The sequence below is a fragment of the Anomaloglossus baeobatrachus genome, chromosome 4 (genome assembly GCF_048569485.1).
Source record: "Anomaloglossus baeobatrachus isolate aAnoBae1 chromosome 4, aAnoBae1.hap1, whole genome shotgun sequence".
NCBI lineage: Eukaryota > Metazoa > Chordata > Amphibia > Anura > Aromobatidae > Anomaloglossus > Anomaloglossus baeobatrachus.
The window spans coordinates 262,300,268-262,319,540 of record NC_134356.1 but is presented as its reverse complement, the minus strand read 5'-3'; positions in this window follow the sequence as shown (position 1 = coordinate 262,319,540).

Below are 19,273 nucleotides of genomic sequence, written 5' to 3'. Positions count from 1 at the left end.
GGTGTCATTGAAGGTTATAGTCATTTCTGAACAGATGAGTTTTCAGATTCAGTTTGAAGCTTGCGGGTGTAGCAGATAATCTGACATGTTGAGGTAGCGAGTTCCATGAGACAGGGGAAATGATCTGCGGAGATGGCCAGAAGCTTTGTGAGTGGGATCCAGGCCGCGATGAAGAAGGTGCTGAGCCTAATCTACACCCTCATTTCCAAAAAGTAAATCCTCCTGGTGGAGACAATGGGGAACATGATGAGGAGCACAGATACCTGATTGGAATGACAACATTACTATTCGGTCAGGGCAGGAAGAGGTTGTCTCGGAAGACTCAGGACGCGGGGAATGAAAACACACAGGGTTATTGATGAGGTTGGAGACCACAGTTACTGTCAAACCAAAGTCAGCCAGTCAATGAGGTCAGCAGAGGAGGTGGAGGAGGATGCTACTGACGACGAGGTTACGTTGCGACTTCCTGGCCAGAGACAAAGTACTGGAAGCACGTCAACAACTGAATCCTGGACCACAACTTTGACTCTGAGCAGAAGTCGTGTTGGCTATGCAGGTCGCATGGGCTGTAAGCCTTTCCTAGCCTGTGAATTTTTGGACATCGCAAAGGATCACCCAAGTCATGGAATCTGTAAGATTTGTCAACAATCTGTAAGTAGAAGGCAAAAACTCACACTTTTGAGTACTTCCTCCATGAAGTATCACATGGATATGAATTGACAGCGTGAAGGTGTATTGCTCAGCTTTAGCAACTGTCAACGCAATATGCTTATTTGCCGTTCATTGCATGCATTGTTGCAGACTACACACAATGGGCTGCTGTTTTTTTGGATCTGCCTTTGGTCACTATAGCAATATAAAATTGCTCTTCGGGTGTGGACTTGGAGATGCTGTCTATGAACAGAAGGAAAAGCTAAAGGTGTGTGTTACAGCAAGGAGCCACCGCGGAAACAGTTTGTTCAATTGTGAGGGGAGTTGTGTTGTACTTTGATGATGAGCACTTTAACGTCAGTGAGCAGCATCCTGTGCCACAGACCAACATTCTTACGGTGCTGTCTATACTGTTTACCGTGAGATGAGCGTAAAGTCTGTATTTCTGGCAACTGGACATCACAGTACCCGGGTACGGTAGGCTGTGCCCAGACAATAATGCGGGCACGCAACACTTTGTTTTATTAGCAAAACACATATCTGTTCTGGGTAGGCCGACTATATAGACAATAAGACTTGCTGCCTCTGCACTGTCAAATTGTCACGTACAGTTTAAATCATAGAGGGACAACAACACATGTTTGCATTGACTGCTGCTTTTCAAGATTTCCATGACTGTGTTGCAGAGCTGTGTGGTTTGCATTCACACTGTTATCATCTGCATTATCTGTGAGGCTTCAGCTAACAAGGGTATTCAGGGGGGGTAATGTGTTTTGTCTATGTTTAGGTAGATAACTTGGAAGCTCTTGTGATGCGCCACTGGTAAGTCATGTTCGCACACACACACACACACACACGCACAAACACACAATTACTGCTACACAGAGGGATTAGCAGGTAGTAGGCAACAGAATAGATTGTTCAATTATTTAAATTGTATGCATGGTTCTTATTGTTTGTTTTGGTAAAGTTAAACAATCATTTATCAACCCAACTGCCTAGAGTCCTTTTACTGTTGCCTGGTTTTGCTGCATACTGGGGAGCCCACCCTGTACACGACTTAAAATGAAGCATAAGTCGCAATGTGAATTTCACTGTGCTACAATGCAGCCTAGCGTGCCTGTGCAACCACCGCCTGCCCCATCAAGTGCATCTGCGTGCTCTTCATCCTCTGTGACTGTGGGGACAGCAGTCACACATGGTTTTTCACACTGAACTTCCACTCCTTTACCCGCAACAGGGAGTGTGATTGGCAGGTCATCACTTGTTTTGGAAGTGGAAACAGAAGGTATTGTTGAGCTGTCAGACATCAAGAGAACCATCATTGGATGCAGGCTACATTATATCCACGCCTGCACCTTCGTCACAGATTGCCTGGACTACCTACAGTTAATAATTTCATTCCAGAAATGGAAAGGAGTGTAGAATGCACATGTGTTGTACCTTGCTTGGCAGCAAAGGAACACTAACTTAGTATTCCAGACAATTTTAGGATGGCAGAAAAAGAGTCAGCTCTTTAGGCAAATTAAATAGCGTGGCAAAAGTGGACAGATGGGTACAGTGGCCGTGTTCTGTGGGTACCAGGACAGTAAAAGAAGCCTCACTTTCTATCCCTCCTAATGATCAAATGCAAAAAAAACAAAGAGAAAATTGCATGAAAAATACCCTGACTATAAATAAATAAATAAATTGCAAGTGCTAAATAACAGGGTACTTAGTGTATACATTTTTGCAAAAAGGTAAAAAGCTGTCTCACCTCATCAAGGTGTACCCATCTGAGACAGTCCCTAACCTACTGAAGTTAAAAACATTATCAATACCTGACTTGTGTCATGTCAAACTCCAATATGAATGGTGGCAAGTGGTCAGCTGTGTCCCAGATTAAATACACAGTGAAGTGAGACGCAATTAGTTGTTCAGTCTCAGTTTTAGGAGGGCTGCGCCCCCAACTTGCAAAAAAGCAAGATAACATACAAAGAACACAAAAAAACTGAGCTGAAACAATGTTCAGTAAACATGCAACATTAAGCATGTGAATTGCAGCCTTAAGACTAGAAAAAAACCAAAGAGAAAATTGCATGAAAAATACCCTGACTATAAATAAATAAATTGCAAGTGCTAAATAACAGGGTACTTAGTGTATACATTTTTGCAAAAAGGTAAAAAGCTGTCTCACCTCGTCAAGGTGTACCCATCTGAGACAGTCCCTAACCTACTGAAGTTAAAAACATAAGGTATTGATAATGTTTTTAACTTCATGCAATTTTCTCTTTGGTTTTTTTCTAGTCTTAAGGCTGCAATTCACATGCTTAATGTTGCATGTTTACTGAACATTGTTTCAGCTCAGTTTTTTTGTGTTCTTTGTATGTTATCTTGCTTTTTTGCAAGTTGGGGGCGCAGCCCTCCTAAAACTGAGACTGAACAACTAATTGCGTCTCACTTCACTGTGTATTTAATCTGGGACACAGCTGACCACTTGCCACCATTCATATTGGAGTTTGACATGACACAAGTCAGGTATTGATAATGTTTTTAACTTCAGTAGGTTAGGGACTGTCTCAGATGGGTACACCTTGACGAGGTGAGACAGCTTTTTACCTTTTTGCAAAAATGTATACACTAAGTACCCTGTTATTTAGCACTTGCAATTTATTTATTTATAGTCAGGGTATTTTTCATGCAATTTTCTCTTTGGTTTTTTTCTAGTCTTAAGGCTGCAATTCACATGCTTAATGTTGCATGTTTACTGAACATTGTTTCAGCTCAGTTTTTTTGTGTTCTTCTAATGATCAAATGCAGCAAGGAATTCCCTGAGTTTGCTATAAAATTAGCATAGCAAAATGTGCATGAGGGTAGAATGCAGAGGTGCTTGAGATTGCTTGGCACAAGTGGCACAATAAAGGAGTCCAACAGCCATTTTTTGTATGCCACTAAGTTGCAGTATTTTTTGCTATCATTATAGCTTATTAAAAACAGAGCAGGAGGGTGTCCTGCACAGGTGCTAGAAATAGCTTGGCACCAGTGGGGCACTAATGGAATACAACAGCCAGTTCTTGTATGCCACTAAATGGAAGCATTTTTTGATATTATTATAGCTTATTAAAAACAGAGCAGGAGGGTGTCATGCAGAGGTGCTGCACATAGCTTGGCACCAGTGGGGCACTAATGGAATACAACAGCTACTTCTTGTATGCCACTAAGTTTACTCAATTTTTGGTATTATAATGTATTAGTAACAATGAGTTTGAGTGTGCAATGCAGGCAGACGTGCTGCAAATATCTGTGCACTACTGGGACTATACAGAAGTCCAATAGCCACGTTTAGGATGCCACTAGGTACACTCAGTGTTTGCTAGTATAACGGCTTAGTTATAATAAGTTTGAGTGTGCAATGCAGGCAGACGTGCTGCAAATATCTGTGCACTACTGGGACTATACAGAAGTCCAATAGCCACGTTTAGGATGCCACTAGGTACACTCAGTGTTTGCTAGTATAATGGCTTAGTTATAATGAGTTTGAGTGTGCAATGCAGGCAGACGTGCTGCAAATATCTTTCCACTAGTGGGACGATACAGAAGTCCAATAGCCACGTTTAGGATGCCACTAGGTTCACTGAGTGTTTGCTAGTATAATGGCTTAGTAACAATGAGTTTGAGTGTGCAATGCAGGCAGACGTGCTGCAAATATCTTTGCACTAGTGGGACGATACAGAAGTCCAATAGCCACGTTTAGGATGCCACTAAGTTCACTGAGTGTTTGCTAGTATAATGGCTTAGTAACAATGAGTTTGAGTGTGCAATGCAGGCAGACGTGCTGCAAATATCTGTGCACTACTGGGACTATACAGAAGTCCAATAGCCACGTTTAGGATGCCACTAGGTACACTCAGTGTTTGCTAGTATAATGGCTTAGTTATAATGAGTTTGAGTGTTCTATGCAGGCAGACGTGCTGCAAATATCTTTGCACTAGTGGGACTATACAGAAGTCCAATAGCCACGTTTAGGATGCCACCAAGTTCACTGAGTGTTTGCTAGTATAATGGCTTAGTAACAATGAGTTTGAGTGTGCAATGCAGGCAGACGTGCTGCAAATATCTGTGCACTACTGGGACTATACAGAAGTCCAATAGCCACGTTTAGGATGCCACTAGGTACACTCAGTGTTTGCTAGTATAATGGCTTAGTTATAATGAGTTTGAGTGTGCAATGCAGGCAGACGTGCTGCAAATATCTGTGCACTACTGGGACTATACAGAAGTCCAATAGCCACGTTTAGGATGCCACTAGGTACACTCAGTGTTTTCTAGTATAATGGCTTAGTTATAATGAGTTTGAGTGTGCAATGCAGGCAGACGTGCTGCAAATATCTTTGCACTAGTGGGACTATACAGAAGTCCAATAGCCACGTTTAGGATGCCACCAAGTTCACTGAGTGTTTGCTAGTATAATGGCTTAGTAACAATGAGTTTGAGTGTGCAATGCAGGCAGACGTGCTGCAAATATCTGTGCACTACTGGGACTATACAGAAGTCCAATAGCCACGTTTAGGATGCCACTAGGTACACTCAGTGTTTGCTAGTATAATGGCTTAGTTATAATGAGTTTGAGTGTGCAATGCAGGCAGACGTGCTGCAAATATCTGTGCACTACTGGGACTATACAGAAGTCCAATAGCCACGTTTAGGATGCCACTAGGTACACTCAGTGTTTTCTAGTATAATGGCTTAGTTATAATGAGTTTGAGTGTGCAATGCAGGCAGACGTGCTGCAAATATCTTTGCACTAGTGGGACGATACAGAAGTCCAATAGCCACGTTTAGGATGCCACTAAGTTCACTGAGTGTTTGCTAGTATAATGGCTTAGTAACAATGAGTTTGAGTGTGCAATGCAGGCAGACGGCTGCAAATATCTGTGCACTACTGGGACTATACAGAAGTCCAATAGCCACGTTTAGGATGCCACTAGGTACACTCAGTGTTTTCTAGTATAATGGCTTAGTTATAATGAGTTTGAGTGTGCAATGCAGGCAGACGTGCTGCAAATATCTTTGCACTAGTGGGACGATACAGAAGTCCAATAGCCACGTTTAGGATGCCACTAAGTTCACTGAGTGTTTGCTAGTATAATGGCTTAGTAACAATGAGTTTGAGTGTGCAATGCAGGCAGACGTGCTGCAAATATCTTTGCACTAGTGGGACGATACAGAAGTCCAACAGCCACGTTTAGGATGCCACTAGGTTCACTGAGTGTTTGCTAGTATAATGGCTTAGTAACAATGAGTTTGAGTGTGCAATGCAGGCAGACATGCTGCAAATATCTTTGCACTAGTGGGACGATACAGAAGTCCAACAGCCACGTTTAGGATGCCACTAGGTTCACTGAGTGTTTGCTAGTATAATGGCTTAGTAACTATCAGTTTGAGTGTGCAATGCAGGCAGTCGTGCTGCAAATATCTGTGCACTACTGGGACTATACAGAAGTCCAATAGCCACGTTTAGGATGCCACTAGGTACACTCAGTGTTTGCTAGTATAATGGCTTAGTTATAATGAGTTTGAGTGTGCAATGCAGGCAGAGGTGCTGCAAATATCTGTGCACTACTGGGACTATACAGAAGTCCAATAGCCACGTTTAGGATGACACTAGGTACACTCAGTGTTTGCTAGTATAATGGCTTAGTAACAATGAGTTTGAGTGTGCAATGCAGGCAGACGTGCTGCAAATATCTGTGCACTACTGGGACTATACAGAAGTCCAATAGCCACGTTTAGGATGCCACTAGGTACACTCAGTGTTTGCTAGTATAACGGCTTAGTTATAATAAGTTTGAGTGTGCAATGCAGGCAGACGTGCTGCAAATATCTGTGCACTACTGGGACTATACAGAAGTCCAATAGCCACGTTTAGGATGCCACTAGGTACACTCAGTGTTTGCTAGTATAATGGCTTAGTTATAATGAGTTTGAGTGTGCAATGCAGGCAGACGTGCTGCAAATATCTGTGCACTACTGGGACTATACAGAAGTCCAATAGCCACGTTTAGGATGCCACTAGGTACACTCAGTGTTTTCTAGTATAATGGCTTAGTTATAATGAGTTTGAGTGTGCAATGCAGGCAGACGTGCTGCAAATATCTTTGCACTAGTGGGACTATACAGAAGTCCAATAGCCACGTTTAGGATGCCACCAAGTTCACTGAGTGTTTGCTAGTATAATGGCTTAGTAACAATGAGTTTGAGTGTGCAATGCAGGCAGACGTGCTGCAAATATCTGTGCACTACTGGGACTATACAGAAGTCCAATAGCCACGTTTAGGATGCCACTAGGTACACTCAGTGTTTGCTAGTATAATGGCTTAGTTATAATGAGTTTGAGTGTGCAATGCAGGCAGACGTGCTGCAAATATCTGTGCACTACTGGGACTATACAGAAGTCCAATAGCCACGTTTAGGATGCCACTAGGTACACTCAGTGTTTTCTAGTATAATGGCTTAGTAACAATGAGTTTGAGTGTGCAATGCAGGCAGACATGCTGCAAATATCTTTGCACTAGTGGGACGATACAGAAGTCCAACAGCCACGTTTAGGATGCCACTAGGTTCACTGAGTGTTTGCTAGTATAATGGCTTAGTAACAATGAGTTTGAGTGTGCAATGCAGGCAGACATGCTGCAAATATCTTTGCACTAGTGGGACGATACAGAAGTCCAACAGCCACGTTTAGGATGCCACTAGGTTCACTGAGTGTTTGCTAGTATAATGGCTTAGTAACTATCAGTTTGAGTGTGCAATGCAGGCAGTCGTGCTGCAAATATCTGTGCACTACTGGGACTATACAGAAGTCCAATAGCCACGTTTAGGATGCCACTAGGTACACTCAGTGTTTGCTAGTATAATGGCTTAGTTATAATGAGTTTGAGTGTGCAATGCAGGCAGTCGTGCTGCAAATATCTGTGCACTACTGGGACTATACAGAAGTCCAACAGCCACGTTTAGGATGCCACTAGGTTCACTGAGTGTTTGCTAGTATAATGGCTTAGTAACTATCAGTTTGAGTGTGCAATGCAGGCAGACGTGCTGCAAATATCTTTGCACTAGTGGGACTATACAGAAGTCCAATAGCCACGTTTAGGATGCCACTAGGTACACTCAGTGTTTGCTAGTATAATGGCTTAGTTATAATGAGTTGGAGTGTGCAGAGGACAGGAGGGTACAGTGCCAGGGTTGTGGGGCTCTGGGTAGAGGAATGGAAGCCTGCCTTTCCATTCCCTCCTAATGGGGAAATGCAGCGAGGAAATCCCTGACCTTAGCTACACAGACGCTGTCTCTGTTTTCAGGACCTGTCACCTATGGCTCTGACCCTGCCGGTACGAGCCCTTAAAAGGACTGATAGAAAGTGCTCTCCCTAAGCTGTCCAGCGCTGTGTATGGAGCGCATACAGCTGTATCGGCGATAGGACTCAGGACGGAGCTGCGCCAGTGATGTCTGACACCAAGGCAGATAATGGCGTGCTGGAGGAAAATGTCCGGTTTTATAATGCAGGGACATGTGACATGGACATCCTATCACACATGCCGTTGCTTCTCTGGCTAAAAGTCCACTTAGCTGTGTGTGTGTCTGGGATTGGCTGACATGCTGGCCCTCCCCACTACATGCGCGCGCTTAGGGAAGGAAGACAAGGAAAAAAAAAAAAATGGCGATCGCCATTATACAAACAGCAGTGATCTGAAGGCGCTGTTCCCGCACACTATACACTGAAATGTCATAATAGTGTGAGTCACAAAGTGACTTACACTATTACAGCGGAAAGCCAGCTAGGAATTAGCTGTTTTTTTGCTGCTAGAACCGTTCTCGAACGTATCTAGAACTATCGAGCTTTTGCAAAAAGCTCGAGTTCTAGTTCGATCTAGAACAGGCCCCAAAATCACTCGAGCCGCGAACTGGAGAACCACGAACCTAGAACCGCGCTCAACTCTAGTAAGGATCGCCGCTGCATCGCTACATGGTCGCTGGTGAGCTGTCAAACAGGCAGATCTCACCAGCGACCAGTGACCAGCCCCCAGCCAGCAGCGACGTGCAAGCGACGCTGCGCTTGCACGGAGCCGGCGTCTGGAAGCTGCGGACACTGGTAACTAAGGTAAACATCGGGTATGGTTACCCGATGTTTACCTTAGTTACCAGCTCACACCGCTTAACTTAGCGTGTGCAGGGAGCAGGAGCCGGCACTGGCAGCATGAGAGCTGCGGAGGCTGGTAACGAAGGTAAATATTGGGTAACCACCTTGGTCACCCGATGTTTACCTTAGTTACAGCTTACCGCAGGCTGTCAGACACCGGCTCCTGCTCCCTTCACATTCAGGATTGTTGCTCTCTCGCTGTCACACACAGCGATGTGTGCTTATCAGTGGGAGACCAACAATAAAAAAAACGAACCACGGCTGTGTGTAACGAGCAGCGATCTCACAGCAGGGGCCAGATCGCTGCTCAGTGTCACACACAGCGAGATCGCTAATGAGGTCACAAAAAACGTGACTCAGCAACGATCTCAGTAGCGATCTCGCTGTGTGTGAAGTACCCCTTAGGAAGAAGCTCTAACCAGAGCAAACGCCCCCTGCTGACAAAGTAATTCATCTAGGGAAGTGGGCAGGCAACTGCAAGATTCAAGACAGCTTAAAAGGCATTCTGTAGTCTGTTTGGCTCCAGGGAAAATATTACAATATTGGAGAGTGCTTTGCTCCCACAAATGGGACAGGCATATTTCCGGATTCCTGACAGTGAGATGCACGTCAGACATATTTTCTCTAAATTGTGTGATGTGGCTATCAGTCCATAATTAATAACTTGCCGAGGGAAGACAACAGACACTAAATCATAACTAGAAATATGATGCTCATATCTTCCGCGTGAGACACTCAGAGGTGGAGATATGGGGAAAACTGCCAATTCATAATTTTCTGGAAACTGAAGGTACTGCACATGTCCTACCCAGTCTTAGGTCAAAAGGGGTGTGGTACATGGTTGGTATGTAGGTTCATAAAAATGAGAGCGGACATTTTGTGTCTTTTCTCTGAGAGGTCGCATCATGCAACGTGAGGGACAGTCCCAAGGAAACCAGTGGCTCCACAGTGCTTCATCTGTATCAAGTCAACACCAGGTCTAATCATAAGGAACAAGGTAACTGATCCACCTGTGTATTTGCTTGCAACGATAACTTTTCCGCAACTGTATTTTTCATATAATATCGTAAATCCCATCGTGTATATAGTGAATTATCTAGTGTGCCCTTAAGGTGATTAAATATACAGTATAATTTAAACTTGGGTTGTTCTTTTAGCTCGATTTCTGTATCTCATGTCCGTGAGCTCGGTTTAATATTACACGCTATCTGGGCTGGTTTCTGGCCCGATATAGTCCTGCTAACGGACAAGGCCTATATCTAATGAGGAACTGGTAACAGAGAGTAGTAGAGCTGGGTGTCAAGCCGCGCCAATGACCAACAGATCATGAAGGTTGGAGATTAATGTTGCTTTATTTTATCACAGGTCAACGCGTTTCGGGAGACTCTGCTCCTTTCCTCAGGACAGACTGGCAAAGAACATCAAATCATGCCGGATGTGCGTCACTTTCGATTTGACCCCACCGATATTGCACGTGCGATGTTGCAATGTGCAAAGCCGCCCTAAGGCCTCTGCTAGAAAACCGATTAAAATTAATTTCACCATTCAGCATCATAATGACCCTAAGCATACCACCAAGTCAACAAATGAATGACTTCTGAAAAACAGATCAAAAATTTGGAATGGCGCAGCCAGAGCCTGGACCTGAATCCAATTGAAAATCCATGGGTGACCTGAAGAGGGTTGCATACAGCAGAGGTTCCCAACTCCAGTCCTCAAGGCACACCAACAGTGCATGTTTTCAGGATTTCCTTAGTATTGCACAGGTGATAATTTAATCACCTGCAAAGGTGCTGAATCCAACACCCATGCAATGCTAAAGAAATCCTGAAAACATGCACTGTTGGTGTGCCTTGAGGACTGGAGTTGGGAACCTCTGGTATACAGGATATGTGTTCACAATCTGACAGATTTGGATCTCTAGTGTAATGAAGAGTTGCCCAAAAATCTGAATGCTAGGGTAGTTCCACAAAGTCTTATTTTAAGGGTCTGCATATTTTATTATTTTAGCTCTTTATTTTTACTTTTCCACCTGAAAAGTTTTCAGTTTATTTTTTAGTTGATTTGTACAGATTGGTGACATTAATGGAGAGGAAAAAGTTCTTACCTTAATCTTCTTTGTATATTTTCTTACATGACAAAAACCTAGTAATTTGAAAAAAGTGTGTAGACTTTTGTATCCACTGTATATAATATTGGAAAGAGTTCCACTACTTCTTACTAAGACAAAATAAGATATTTTTCAGCAAAATATTACACCTTTAAGGCATCTGATAATTGAATTTGTATCTGTTACGGAAATATGCAGCATCTAGTGTTTTTCTGAAAGCTTTTCATGTGATGATATCATTATGGTGTCACACTGCACAATAGATGTGTCTGTATATATTAGAGTGATGTTAGTGGACCTTGACATTTATGGATATGGAAACTCACAAATGATTTTGGACACCTGAAACATGTATGTTTGAGGCAATATTATGGGTGTTAATCAGCGTCCATAACGCCACCGTCATGAAAGATAAATAGTTACCTGCCTAGCTTTCCATGATAGGAGCAGCTTTCTCTCTCACCAGTGTTGGACATTAAAGTGTTGGGAGCAAGTATCGATCCAGGTGACATATGCATGTCTTCACTGGAGCATGAAGGTCTGCGTATGTCAGCCAAAGGTTGTTGTGGTGATAAGAATACATTTTGACTGTTTCTAAGCAAATATAAGGGTCATATAAATGATTGTAAAGCCACTGTAAAGGACCCGATCAATACCAGTATCATATTTCATCCCTTTTGCTGCAGTTTATCTTGAAGGCCTCATGCAAAGAACCATAATATAGATACTTTTGTTGTCTTCATCACTAAACAACCGGCATAGAATTCTAAACTGATTAAAAAAACTGATGACAAGTCAACCCGACATCAGTTTCCATTATTTCTTTAATTCATAATAATAACCTATCGACCTCAATGTATGCCAGACTTTGTAGAACATTATATTCTAGTATCCGTTTCAGTTCCATAGAAATAAATAACATCCATTGACTCATTTGTTGTCATTAGTTCCTTTTGCAACAAAAATATGCTGTAAAGAAAACAGAAATGTAACTCCGGCCTCATAAATATGGAACTGTGTACTGTATCCAGTCATATTTTACTTTGCCCAGTGGCATCTTTTAAGCATTAAGTCATAGAATTGTTCATAAAGTCATAGAATTATTTGGGACATAATTGTAAGCAGAAGATAATGGCTAGCAGTCCATTTCCTATCTATTTTTTCCCATAATTTTCTACAGAAACATTACATAATTCTCCCACTATTCATAAAAAGGAACTGGAAGAGTTTAAATTGTGGGTAATCGATAATGACAAATGGACAAACTCATGGAAAATGGAAGTGAATTCTTCAAAAGTTCCTATTAACATTATAAACAAAACTGAAATTGAATGAGATCAATGGTGGATCAAGTACATAGTGTAAATTAATCTTCATGAATATAGTATTAATAGACACTGTGTACACCTTAGCAGGATTTTTTAGCCTTTTGGAGCATGCTTAAACTATAAGCCCTAATCCAAAAATAAGCCCTAGTTGCGGTTCATCATACTAATAGTATGCTGAAATAGGGCTTTTGCGGCATTTTCAGGATATGTAACTTTTATTGCTGTATGTTGCTCCATTGTGTTGCTGTAAGCACTAGAAAATTTATAGGCCTGTTGTTAATACAAAGTGAATATTCACCCCTTCCACTGGCCACCACTTTATGGCATTGTCAGGGATTGGGTGCAGTCAGACTGCTGTATTTACCTGCTGTTAAAGGAAAATGAATATTCACCCCTTCCTCCACCCAACCCTCTGTTCTATCATCAGTAATTTAGTCAGTGTATTCTTTGCCCGATGATTGCCTCGGAAACCTCGGACCGGCCGTGGGCTCTCCTGACCTGAACTTGTAAGCATGTACTTCAATATAGCTGTCATGCTCAGGTCAGGAGAGCCGACAGCCAGGATTGCAATGCGATCATCGAGCGAAGAATAGAGCAGTCTGACTGAACCACTGAGACTGGCACAAAGGGGTGGGCGGGGGAACGGGTGAATATTCATTTACCATTCACAGCAGGCGAGTACAGCAGCCTGACTGCACCAATCACTGAAGCTTGCACAGATGGGTGGACGGGGAAGGGGTAACTATTTATTTTCCATTATGGACTGGCAAGTACAGCAGTCTGACTGCACCAATCACTGAAGATGGGTGGACGGGGAACGGGTGAATATTAATTTTGTATTAACAGTGGGCATGTGACCATAAAGTTTCTGGGGCTTAGAGGAACACAATGTGGCAACATACAGCAATTAAAAATATGACATCCTCTAAAAATATGCCCTAACACATTTTTCGGAGCCAAAAATAATATAACACATTGTATTATTTTTGGGAAACACAGTACTAATAATATTGTGAAATATAAATGATAATTTAGTATTTTATTTTACAGCTGTTAATCCATGTCAAATACTAAAAGCCTCAAAAAATGCCTGTAAGATACAAAATAGTTCAGTTTTATCATTTATCTAGCTAGAACATAACTTTATGCAGGTAAACACAGTGCTCACCTTTATTTGTTTACAGCCTTCTAATGAATGTTTCTGTCTTCCACAATCTACATTTCCCACCAGTCTTTCCCTTTTTTGAGTGATATTGCTTCACCTCATTCCCATATCCTCCGTGTTCCCTCCCTCGGTCATAAAAATGGCTTCAGGACGTATTCTCTCCAGGCCTTTCTCTTCTTCCCTGATCTATCACACCTTTCAGCACTACTAATCTGTCGAGACATCATCTCCAGTATCCAGAGCCAAAGATGTGACCAGATTAGTACATAGAATTCATGGGACCCCACAATAAAAGGCAAAAGTCTGAATGAAGCCCCCTATTTAAAAGTAGAGAGGGGGACAGCATGAAACACCAGGGCCGGCTCCAGGTTTTCGTAGGCCTGGGCAAAAGAGTATAAGTGGGCCCCACGCACATACAGATACATAGACATACAGGCATATATACATATACTTATTTGAAGACAAAGTCATAAAAATATATATAAACAGATATAAATATCTACAGTCATATACACTGGCATATATAGATATACACATCATACATGCACATACAAACACATTAGAGATATTTTTAATATGGGGAAGCTGGCAGCAGCCCATGTGGCTGTGCAGGCCGCGCTGCTTGATGGCCGTGCACAGTGCTCTGTAATGCGTCTGCTAGCAGCAACACTGCCGGGCAGCACATAGTACCCTTAATTCTGCTTGTGTGCCATCCCAACACTGTCATTTGCTAGCAGACACGGTTGAACGGTGCACACAGACTGCTGTATATACATCACAGAAGACACGGGGGCAAGTACATCACAGGAGGGCTAGTGGTATATGTGCACTGGGGGCATACACATTACAAGAGGCATACAAGTTGCTGGGGGCATACATTTTACTGGGGGCATATATGTTACTGGAGGGCATAAACGTTACAGGAGCATAAACATTATGAGGGCATACACATTACTACGGTAGGGGGCATACCAGGTACTGGGTGGCATACATGTTATTGGGGGAATACGCTTTACTGGGGCATATACATTAATGGCGCATACACAATAACTGGTGGGCATACATGATACTGGGGGGCATACACATTACTGGTGGGCATACACGTTACAGGTGATATACAGGTTACTGGAGGGCCTACACATTATGGGGGGGTATTCATGCTACTGGTGGGCATACAGAGTACTAGGGGGTATACACACTACTTGTGGGCCATACACATTATTGGGGGGCATACATGTTATTGGGGGGCATGCATGTTCCCGAGTGGCACATATATTATTGGGGGCTTACACTTTAATGGGGGCATATACATTACTGTGGGGCATACACATTACTGGGAGGGCATGCATATTACTTGGGGGAGCATACACATTACCAGGGGGCATACACATTAAAATGAATTAAGAGATAATCTTTATCGTAGACTACTATACCATCCATTACCAGTAGCATCCCCACTCGGCCTGGCTCAGCAACTCCAGAGGCAGTGCTCCTATGACTGTCCCCTGGCTCCCTGCCAATATTAAGGAAGAGCCATCTGTGAGCAGTATCAACCACCAAACCACCAATGCCTGCCAGTTGCCTGCCTCTGAGTCCAAAACTCCACTCTTTGGCTGGAAAGCTACGTCAGCCAGGAGGTGTCTTGTGCGTATGTTGTGGGCGGGGAACAGACCACGGCAGGGGGGCTGCTCGAGACGCTCGGATTCGGGCGGTTGCTGTGGCTTGAGTGGCAGCCGGACCCAGGCCCGCGAAGCCGTCCGTCGTTCACAACTGAATAAGGGGGTTATTTACAGGGTAAAGTTTGTCAGTGACGCAACCCGTGGGTTGCGGTGATTGTTGGTGACACCGCTGCTGCCTCGGTATGGGGTGCCCGGGGCTGATGGAGCGGGGAAGCAGGATGGTATCCCCTCCACGGGTAGGGGAGGTGTAGTCCCGGGGCCCAGGTGTAGATGGAATGATGGGACGCAGCCCACAGGGCTAGACCGGATGATACCGGTGTACTCACTATTTGAATAAAGTGACACAGAGTCCAGATAGTAAACCAAGTGCCGGATACCGGTAGCCTCCGGTGGGGTGTGCTCGGGTCCCGCACACCCGTAGACAGGACAGGGGCCCTTCCTCTTGCACTTCTGTGTTGTCTTCTGCGTTGACTAGTCCGCATGAAACGGGGAAAGTCCACTCCCTGTGACTTTTCTGTGGGAGCTGTGGCCCTCGAGATCTGACCCTTGGGATTTCAACAGGCACTTGCAGCCGCCCTATCCCCCACGTTGGGCTTCCGTCTCGCTCTATCTGGGCTGCTAGTGGGACAAGACTTGGAATCTTGTCCCCTGCTGGTTAATTGGAAAGGTTCTTGTGTGCCGCCCCCATGCCAGCAGCCGGCGCTGCTCTGGTCCGGGCCTGCGGGGGTGGTGGCTCGAGGGCCTCCGGACCCGGGGGTCTCGCGGACATGCCGAATAAATGGGGGGGCGTAGATGTACTGGCTAGGCCGTAGTAAGTTCGTGATGCCACCCACGGTGTGTGGTGAAGTGGGACACCACCGCTGCTGTTGTAGAGCACCCGGGAGGAGATATTGTGCAGCTAGTTGTTAACCCCTCCGTGGGTAGGGATGATGGCCCCGGGACCCGGTGACTCTGTGCAGGGGATAGCGACCGCAGGGAGTGTTTGTGTACTCACAGTTAATAAACCACACAAGTCTCTGGTAAACCAAGGTGATGGTAGCTGGTGCCACGACCGGTTGCATTCGGGTCCCCCCACCCGGCTGGTGGTCTCTATCCTTTTCTCTGCACTGTTTTATGTGAGGTGGACTTCCTAGCGTTAAACTCAGGAGTCCACTCCCAGCTGGATGTGGCCTAAGGAGCCGTGCCCGCAGACGCTGGCCCGTGGGATCTATGGGCCCTGGCGGTGACCTCTTATTCCTATCGGTGAGCTGTTGTCTTCTATGAGGGACTTTGGGTGGGACAGAGCCTCTAGTCCTGGCCTCAATCGGTGAATTAACCAGTCCGCTTGTTTCCGGTTCTGGCTTCAGGGTCCGAGTACCCCTTTGTGCTACGGTTTCCGGGTCGGTTCCCCGTGTCGGTACCGGCGGGCTACAACCCTGGCCCGGTCCACCTCAGTTCTGCCGAGCCGTCTTCCCATCTCCTGCTGACAGAGGCCACCGTCTGCCTCCTAGCCAGTAGCACCAGGGCTCCTACCCTGTAACCGTTGAACTTGAACTTTCCTGCTGGAGCTACACTTAGCTCCAGCCCACACTCCTCTCCAGACTGAACTCCAAACTACTCTGCTTGTTTTCCTGCCCCGGGCTGTCTGGACTCCTAGGTGGGCATGTCCCAAACACCTGGTCACACCCACTGGTGTGTCTATCTTTCCCTAAGGGGCAGGTGACTAGGTTTCTGGTTGGCTGTGTGTTTCCTAGTGAGGGAAGGTGTTATGCGGGGGCCTATTTGTGACTGCCTGGTTTTGCCAGGGCATCATGCTTGCAGCTGTCCTTGCCCTAGGGTCCAGTTACCCCGACCGTGCACGGCCTCCAGATCCCGACTGGATTCCCGCTGTCGGAACCGGCGGGCTACAACCCTGCCCCGGTCCACTTAAGGTCTCCCACGACTGGATCTCCGTTGCCTGTGGCCCTACTCTGCTGTCTGCCACCTAGCCAGCTCAGGGAGTCCGGGAGCTACAACCCCCGACTACCACTTCACTCCTCTCACTTCCACTGTCCAAACTAAACTCAACTGTCGTGTTCCTTCCCCTTGACACCTCAGAACCCCTAGGTGGGCATCACCATCTGCTTGGCCCCGCCCACTGGTGTGTCCCTATTGTCCTGGGGTGGTAACTAGGCTTTTGTGGCTGGTGCATATACCTCTGTGGGGTTGTGTTGGAAGGCCAAGGAGGAGGGAATCCTGCATTTGGAAGATGGATGCAGTCTTCTGTGACAACCTGATTTGGTCAGGGCGTCACACGTATGCAAATTCAGCCAGAGAGAGGAGCGACAGAGCAGGAGGAACGCCTAGGACTCGGTACACGGCGCTGAGTTGCTGACACTAACAGCCTGACTCATCATCAAAGCCAAGGTGCACACACCGTGGGCAGCCATCACCGGGCCTACCCAGCTCACTGTCCTCAAATCAGTGACATAGCTTGCTGCAATTGGCAGTTCGTCACTGGATGTTACATCACTCAGTGCAAAATATTATTACCGCACCACTTTCTACAGGAACGTTCCATATTTCCAGCATAACTCATGATCATTAGAAGTAAAACTTTGTTGTGGAACTACAAGTCATAGCATGTGATAATACAAGCCATGTGAGGGTTGTAGTTCCACAGTGGACATCTTTAGGCTAAACTCAGAACTCTGTTATTCTTAAATCTGAATAGATAAACAGATTTCTTGTGTAAAAAGTGATTTGTTGCTCGTAATGCCGGCTTTCCCTGCATTAGCCATCAGGGACAACAGTGTACTCACTGTGCCGCTTCTCCGCCCAGCCGTTGCTCTTGTCCGCCTGTGGCCCAAAAGCATTCCGAGTGCCTGAACCTGCTCCACGATCCCTGTCCCTTCCTGAGTTCCTGATCCGTTCCTGGTTCCAGGTTTCAGCTTGGGTTCCTGATTCCATTCCTGGTTCTGTTCTGGTTCCAGGTTCCACTCTTACAGTTAGGTCCAGAAATATTTGGACAGTGACACAATTTTCGCGAGTTGGGCTCTGCATGCCACCACATTGGATTTGAAATGAAACCTCTACAACAGAATTCAAGTGCAGATTGTAACGTTTAATTTGAAGGTTTGAACAAAAATATCTGATAGAAATTGTAGGAATTGTACACATTTCTTTACAAACACTCCACATTTTAGGAGGTCAAAAGTAATTGAACAAATAAACCAAACCCAAACAAAATATTTTTATTTTCAATATTTTGTTGCGAATACTTTGGAGGCAATCACTGCCTTAAGTCTGGAACCCATGGACATCACCAAACGCTGGGTTTCCTCCTTCTTAATGCTTTGCCAGGCCTTTACAGCCGCAGCCTTCAGGTCTTGCTTGTTTGTGGGTCTTTCCGTCTTAAGTCTGGATTTGAGCAAGTGAAATGCATGCTCAATTGGGTTAAGATCTGGTGATTGACTTGGCCATTGCAGAATGTTCCACTTTTTTGAACTCATGACATCCTGGGTAGCGTTGGCTGTATGCTTGGGGTCATTGTCCATCTGTACTATGAAGCGCCGTCCGATCAACTTTGCGGCATTTGGCTGAATCTGGGCTGAAAGTATATCCCGGTACACTTCAGAATTCATCCGGCTACTCTTGTCTGCTGTTATGTCATCAATAAACACAAGTGACCCAGTGCCATTGAAAGCCATGCATGCCCATGCCATCACGTTGCCTCCACCATGTTTTACAGAGGATGTGGTGTGCCTTGGATCATGTGCCGTTTCCTTTCTTCTCCAAACTTTTTTCTTCCCATCATTCTGGTACAGGTTGATCTTTGTCTCATCTGTCCATAGAATACTTTTCCAGAACTGAGCTGGCTTCATGAGGTGTTTTTCAGCAAATTTAACTCATTGCTTCAGTTATGAAAATGGAAGTAGAGGGTGCTCATTGATTACCATGGGGTCCGTCTGGGTTCTGTTTGGTGTAAGTTTTTCAAATGGAAAGGCAAGTAATTCAAGACTTTTTTCTCTGTTCTAAAAAGTGGACTACAAATGCCAAATCAGACTGACCCCTTAATAATTAGTGAGGACTCACTGCTTCTATTTTCCTAACTTATTTATTTAACTCACTTATGTAGCACTATTAATTTTTACAGACATCATCGCCAATGGGGCTCACAATCGAAATTCCCTATCAGTACAGTCA